Source organism: Pezoporus flaviventris, unplaced genomic scaffold, assembly GCF_033815535.1.
Source record: "Pezoporus flaviventris isolate CSIRO_AGI_PZ_B2104156 unplaced genomic scaffold, CSIRO_AGI_Pfla_v1 ptg000045l, whole genome shotgun sequence".
Lineage (NCBI taxonomy): Eukaryota > Metazoa > Chordata > Aves > Psittaciformes > Psittacidae > Pezoporus > Pezoporus flaviventris.
Window position 1 is genome coordinate 7,014,467 of NW_026892593.1, and position 7,922 is coordinate 7,022,388.

The window sequence follows — 7,922 nt, forward strand, 5'->3', positions numbered from 1 at the left end:
AAGTTGTATTGGTGTTGGGGAGGGGGGGGTTATTTTTGCAGTCTGACTAAAAGCCACTACCTACATCTCGTGGTAATATACTTAGCAGCTGCAATCTTTGTCAAATTTTGATCCAAGTGAGTCAAAGGTCAAGGAGACAAAAGGGTAACTTACTTATTTGGTTCCCAGTCACTTCTCTGATAGCCATTTGGTTTAAAATTGCTCATATTAGCAAGTTATGACTAACCAGTTCCTGGCAGCTTCTTTAAGATACAGAATATTTGCAAATATTTTTTGCTATATAGCATGCTCTGCTGTGTTAATAAAGCTTTACTACTTCAGTCATTCTCTGTCAGAATAAAGGCTAAACATCTCTGCAGCTCAATCATTGTTAGAGTATAATTTCAAGCAACAAAAATCAGGAAATGTTAGAATATTTTTGAAGGGATTTTTTTTTTTCACAGGTTGGATTACATTTCCTCAGCAAGTGCTAAAGCTCTTCCTCTTTTACTGCAAGTTCAATGAAGATCCCAGAAGCTTTGTTTTCTTAATGTATCTAAAAATGTTATTATTTTCACTGATACTTCTGTAGACCAAAGTGTCTCCCAAGCACAGGGTCTACTAATAATTAACAATAACCAGTTTGGCAAGCTTTCTCACAAATAACTTTTAAATAATTCCCCATCTCCTGTGAATTAAATGAATAGATTTTTTTAAAAGATTCTTCTGGCAGCAGCAAGAGGACATGATTGATATTTGGCTTATTTCATCATAAGAGAAAAAATATTCCCAAAGAAAAGTTTTATGTCCAGACTTTCAGGGTACAACACTGAATATTTTATGTTTAGCATTTACTGCATGTTTTCACTGATAGTTTACTATTCTGTTTTTTATATTGCCATGTTTGAAAGTTAAGCTTCGGTAGCATGATTTTAATTCCCATGTTTCTATAGTCATGGCACTCAGAGAGTTCTTCTTTACCTGCCTATTATGAAACGTGTAAGAATTAATCTTGACATTAATCTCTTGTCTGATGTGGAGATGTTAGCAGATGTTAGCTGAGGTTAACAAGCAAATTGGAAAACTCCAAGAAACTCCTGTATGTACCTTTGTACACTCTGAATTTGTCAGACGACACTAACCTTAAAATAAACCAAACCAAAACAAAAATAACCTTCTGGTTGTTAAGTAAATGCCAAGCTCTTGGACAGAAGTTGAGGTTAATGTTCTCATCACTCAAAACATGATTTTCTATAATCTTTTGGGTACTCTCCCTATTTTGATATAAAGGATTTATCTGGGTTATTAGCATAATCTGATATGGCTTCTACACTCCCTATCCAAAATCCTGTTGCCACCACTCAGTGGTCATCTGGTTCCTCCAGTTATTAGGTTGCACAAAAGGGGCAGTATCTGATTGAGCAGTGCAAGATTTAAAGCATGCAGGAACTCCACAAAAACCCAGAACATGTGGCTCCTGTCCTCAGATAAGCTTTTTCTGACTCAACACACTCATATTCACTCATGGGCATTTAATTCAGGAGAAGAATGACAAAGATGAATAATCTACAGAAGAAAATATGCAATATGCCAGCAGCTGGATGAGACTTCTGCCCCTCCACATGTAGTGGAGATACTAGGAGGTCTTCTTTTATAAGGAGTGAAATACTGTGTGTAAGAAAGGTAGTTTGATTTCCTATAGAAATTAAAATCTTCTGTGCATCACATCACACAATGCAGAGGAAGCAGCACATAAGCTATTCACCCCAGACCAACAAGTGCTTTATTTCTATTGCACTAGAGCATACCCAAGAGTGATCACAGACTATCTTCAAGTGCTGCCTATAAAGAACTTAAAGATATAAACCATAAATTATAAAAATAATAACATAGAACTGACATTTCTTAAATTATACATTCACTGTCTTTGTCTCAGGTAATCTTTCTGTAACTGCTGTTTTGAACCACCTCATTTTCCAATAGAATAGAACAGAGTTAAATGGCAGGAATACTCACCTCACCTTTATGAAGGAGGTATAAAGATATTTCAGTTGTTTCAGTTTTGCTTTTAATATCTTATCTCCAACGTCCTGTCAGAAAAGGGAGCCTCAGTTTTGTAGCAATAATTCTTTTTTTTTGTTTAAAGTTAATTACAAATATTTGTTAAAAATAACTTATCCAGGTAAAATTAAGCATCTGGACTAAGGAAGCTGAATTGGTTTCCTCTCAGTGGATAAGTATGAGCACATCCATGTACTCATACCATCTACCTTAAACACTTATCTTAGGCAATATGGATGTACCATATTCTTTGGAGGTCCTGATGACTCTTCTTTAACTGCAGACCATCTAAACAATCGCTTAGATTAGACATCTAACTTTCAGAAGGTTAATGTTAGAACAATTCTACATGAACTTCCTAAAAAGGTGTTCCAGTTCCTCTCCTCATTGGTGCACTGTACCATCAATACCAGGACAGCTATGCAAAGTTCTCTTAAATGCAAACAAATTGTGAAGCAAGAAGAAAATGCAATAGGAAAACTTCAAACACCTGACATTAATGGAAAGTATAGCCAAAAACTGCAGACCCGGTGTAGCATTCTTTTGCCCACCTGTCATCACAGACTTTTACTGCAGATGTGTTGGCTTTCAAGACTTTCCAGTGTATGCCCTGAGGCGTATTCCAAACATTCATATCAAGCAGTCTTCAGCCCCCCCCCCCCCAAAACATCCTCCAAAACATGTATTAATATCTGATTTGTCATCCAAAGAGCTTGAAAGACTCATTCCAAATTGCTATGTACTCCTTCAATATCCACTAAAGACTCCAAGCTGTAGTTTTCCCAGCTCTGTAAACTGTTAGGACCTAAGGTGCTGTCCCTTGTGATCCTTAGTGTGTCCTGATGATATGGAAAACCTCCTAAAATACTATTGGCCCAAGCCAACTTGGCAGCACTATAGTGGAAACAGCATGATATATTTGGCTCCTGCCAGTGATGAGCTTCTCTCTCAAACTGTAACTAGGTTCTGTAAGGGAAAAAGGGGTGATGAAAGACCCAGTAGCTGCTTCAGTTCCTTTTACCTAGAAATACTGATTCTGACTTTTCTTCACTGACTGTGGCATGCATAAGCTGCTTCCTTCCTCAGACCTCAAATTCACTTTTAAAGTGTATTTTCAAGTTATTTTAGTAGGGGAATCAGGTGAAGAAAGCACGAAAGAGGCAAGGGTGGAAAGGACCTTGATTCTTCCACTCACGTGAGAGTCAGAACATAGATAGGAAGGAACTTCGTCAACTGAACCCAATACAGAAGCTGTAATATAATAAGTTAGGCTTTTGGGTAAGTCTGAAGCAACAAAGAGCTATAAAAATCTGTTACCTAAAGGGCTGGCTCAGTCTGTTACTGATAGAGATGTTTCTTACTGAAAACTAAGGAGGGCACTGAGAGGAGGCCTTAGTGGTAGAGGAGAACAATTTTAAAAGCAGACATCTTTTGAAAGTCAAGAGAAATTCGATAAGTCTTGTCCCTACCTGGGTATACTTCACTTCTTGCAAAACTCTTCGTGTTGGTTCGGAAGTCTCAGAATAATGAAGTAGTTCAGAACTCCTTCACTAGTGCAACACCTAGTTGAGAAATAGTCACCATAATGAATCATCCCAATGGCAGTGACTTACATGAGTGACTGAGTAGTCCTTATGTTAGCCTTTGCCTACCAGCTACACTGTAATTTTGTCTGCATGATAATTAAGAGCAACATATGTGCAGGGGATTTTTCTAATTAATGAAGAAGTAAATTTCAGGTTACTTTTTTGATGACTTCTCAAGAATTAAAGCCCAGTCAAATAACTTGACATCGTTTTCTTTCAGCTCACATGTCCCAGACCTGGAGGCATGTCCTTGGTCAGAGCAACATGCAGATCTTCCCTGGGATTTCAGGTCAGTCTCAAAAGGTATTAAAGCCAAACCATGAGCCTACTGCCAGAAAAAAAACAAACTGCTTTTCATCAGGCCACCGCAAGAAGAAAGCTTTAACCAACCTCATGTCTTGGGACAGTTGCCTAGCCCCGCTTTGAGGATCAGAATCTGTAGTTGGGATGGTATCAGGGGATCTATGTCTCTGCTAGTAAGGTATATATATTTTCTACCAAAAGAAAGTGAGACATAGAAAATCATCTGCAGAGTAAATACAGGCCAAAGACCTTGATAAAGCTGTCTCTCTTGCGGGGGGAATCTCAGAGACAACAGCAGTGGCACCATGATGCTGGAAACACCCATAAAAGCATATTTTCCCTTCCAGCTGGCAGCAGAGGTACAGACCATGTGGGTCTTGCCTACTGGTCTAGGGAATGAAGCAACTCTCAGGAAGTTGCAAGAAAACATGAAGACATGCACTGACTGCCATGGAGTTTTTCAACTTTTATAGTCTTTCCCTGTGGATCTGTTGAGACACCTTTATTTAAATTTCTTTATTATACAGAAACTTTATTATACAAATTTTCTCATACCGTCATACTATCATTTATTCTAAGTGCTAATCATAGAATCATAGAACCGTTAGGGTTGGAAAGGACCTTAAGATTATCAAGTTCCAACCCCCCTGCTATGGGCAGGGACACCTCACACTAAACCATCTCACCCAAGGCTTTGTCCAGCCTGGCCTTGAACACTGCCAGGGATGGAATATTCACAGCTTCCCTGGGCAGCCCATTCCAGTGCCTCACCACCCTCACAGGAAAGAATTTCCTCCTTATATCCAATCTAAACTTCCCCTGTTTAAGTTTTAACCCATTACCCCTTGTCCTATCACTACAGTCCCTAATGAAGGGTCCCTCCCCAACATCCTTATAGGCCCCCTTCAGATACTGTGCTACTCTTGCATGACAAAAAAGGATTTTTTTTCCTTTTTTTCATATTCTTTTGAGATTATATTAAATTATTGCAATGAAAATATGAAACAGACAACACACACACAGAAACCCAACTAAAACTGCAAAATAAAATCACTCTTGACGCAAGAACTACATTGGCAGCAGCTGAAGTTCTAAAGACATTAGGAAAATTTGTGTGCTATTACTGCATATTAAGAAACATTAACAACTATGAAGAACAGAGCAGTAGAAAAAGTACTAGTGGTGATTTCTGTTCACTAACAGTGAATGAAGTAGGCAACTAATAGATACCCTGAACTTCTCAGATCACGCAATTTCCTGATGTTAAGTTATGGTATTATTCTTTCATTAAATGAAACCATGATACAGAAATATTCATATAACTATCAGTTACACAAAAAGAATTTCCAAAACACAATAATTTAACTGAGAAAACCCTACAATTCTGATCATTTTCCTGGTTCTGCCAATTATATAAATGCTTTCAAAGTCTCACTTGAGGATAGAAAAAAATCCCCAGAACTAGACAACTCCAGAGTTCACATTCTTTTATGAATAGAACAGTTTTTCAAGTTAAAAAAAAAAAAAAGGAAATCACTGGGTTAATAACATAGTTATTGTACCAGTTGTCAGAGAGAATCAGGTCTCTAAAACAGCACAAGTCATTAGCATCTATATGACTATGCTATATTTATTGAGTTGATCCCAGGACTTCCATACCAATATTCATTTTAGGTGTGTTACATGAGCATTTTGCTGAACATGAATTATAACTTTAGATCTGCACAGAAATGAACTTATATACCTTCTCCTACAACTAGTAATTACTACAGTATTTTCAGATGATAATTTATAACACACTTCTAAAATATGTGCATGTTTTGATCAGCCATATGCTTTATATTTCTCTTCATATTATTTTTTATAAATGTATATAATCCTTTATATAATAGACTTTTATATATAACAGAATAATTCACAAATTAATTACACTTGTTACACCTTACGATATGAATACATTAATTTTTAATTACAATGTAGAGTTTAATACTAGTAACATATTGAATATACTCAAGATATTCATATGCAAGTGAAATAATTTGATTATCAGTATATTTGCTTTTTATAAACTTTAGTGAATAGTGAACTTTATAAACAGTCAAGAAATAGAGACTGAATGGCATCTGTCTTTGCCTTTAATAATCCCTGGCTGTTAAGAGCATTTTGCTAGCAATAAATTGCAATAGTATGCTCACGCAAAATTAATATGATGTCCATCTACCTGTTAAGAAGCTGCATTTAGTCCAGAGGCAGGATCACATACCTGTAGGGAGGGAGAGCTGCTCTCACTACTCTCGCCACCAGGAACTGGAAAGCTTCAGAAGAGCCTGCTAAGTTGTCTCCTTATTCACAGAAAAATCAAGTTGCTGTAGCAACCCTCTAGCAACCCTGGCTGCCCAGACTCCTATGAGTCAGTTGATCTTTCACCAGCCACAAAGAGAAAGTTGCACAGACCTTTTAAATGCCTTGGTAGCTAAGCTGTCTCGAGTTATAAGGAATTATAAGACCTCTGAGCCAAAGATAACACCTTTTTGTACTTATGCTTTCAAGAAAGACCAGTTTTAAGAAATCCTTTCAGTGCCAGCCTCTTCCTCTGGTCTGTTTACCCTCTGCAATAGCCCAGCAATAGTCCCACACAGGCAATGTAACAGATCCCTACTACCAATCCAGAGCAAGCCTAATTGACTTTACTTTTTGCAATAACTCTGAAAACACAGTCTAATCCAAGTTAATCCTCACCATATACTGGAAGCCAGGTAAGGAGTTTCATACTAGAGATAACTCTTCAGATCTGGGCTTATTAACACATATTTATACAAAGCACAGACAGAGGTCAGAATGAGGGATGGCAGCTATGAATACAGCTGTTCAAATTCATGGGACTCTTTCTAATGATTTCTACAGGCTTTGGTTCAGAAGTTTGTTGTCAAAATGAACATCTGAGGCAAGTGCTAGTACTATTGCTTCCTCTGGCTGTCCTTTTGGATCTTTACGAGATCCTTTTATCATAACGATGAGCTGTTCAAAATCTTTATAAAAACTATTAATACATTAAAAGTTCTGTTTGGACAGTGGATTCAGGCACCTCCTTCCAGACAGTCGCAGCAAATAGCAACAGTGAGCAGTCTGTCTGCTAAGGTCTTTCACAATTAAGATAAAAGCTGTCCCAGAGGGTTAACATGACCCCAAGGTGAGTCAGTATAACAGGAGCTGTAAAGCTGTGTCCCACTGACTTAAGAGGCATCCTGCACCTGGCTTTATATGAAGTTTCTTCTTCTCTAACATTACTGAGAGAAAGAAAATGAAGGGGAGGAAGCAAAAATACTCTTAAAATTTCCATTAATCTGGATATTTTCTGACCTATCTTCTTATGTAAATGCTGTTGTTCTACCTTTGTTCTTCTTGGAGTCCTGTTGATTTCTTCCTGTGTAGCTTTTGCAGCTGCAGCATCCAGTTTGTTGCCAGACTTCCCTTCTGCCTTCTTTTCTACATGTGCTTACTTTTACTCCTGTTTTCTTCCTCAAGAATCTCCTCCCTCCTCCAGCTCTCAGTCTATCTTTCCCACTTCCCACCCTATCATCTCAGCAGTCACTCCTCCGCCAAGCTCTCCTCTAGTCTGTCTCCTCCCCCACTGGATTACCCCCTAGTTTATTTCCCCACATCCAGAATTCACAGCTTTCTCTCAATTCTGTCTTTCTACCCTGCCATTAATATTTATGTTTCCCAAAATCTCCTGTGATCCCTTTTTCTTTATTCTCCTACTTCCCTTATTCTCCTTCTGCCTGAAGTCCTGGCAGAGATTTCTTCTTCTCATACTATCAGTTAATCAAAAAGCTGATTGCAACTGAAAGTCAGATTTATCAGTGCCCTTTGGTAAACAAATGAATCTTACTGGAAAAGGTTAATTATAAATAATAATTTAAATTTGGTAACTTAATCCTGTAATGTGTTATTGTTTGTGTTCCTTCCTTAAGCCTCACAACAGTAAAGCCC

The 7,922-nt window shown here is 37.8% G+C and overlaps 1 long non-coding RNA gene across 2 annotated transcripts; it reads right to left on the reverse strand.

The window, feature by feature from the left end:
* Nucleotides 1-1,953: 1,953 nt before the first annotated feature.
* LOC133276486 (uncharacterized) lies at nucleotides 1,954-6,854 on the reverse strand. Of its 2 annotated transcripts, none has more exons than XR_009745886.1 (3): nucleotides 6,151-6,854; nucleotides 3,510-3,602; nucleotides 1,954-2,069 (listed from the first exon to the last, which is right to left on the reverse strand). It is a non-coding gene; the product is annotated as an uncharacterized LOC133276486 (long non-coding RNA). The 2 variants fall into 2 exon arrangements; XR_009745885.1 differs by lacking the exon at nucleotides 1,954-2,069 and adding an exon at nucleotides 2,730-2,879.
* Between the last annotated feature and the right edge of the window lie 1,068 nt (nucleotides 6,855-7,922).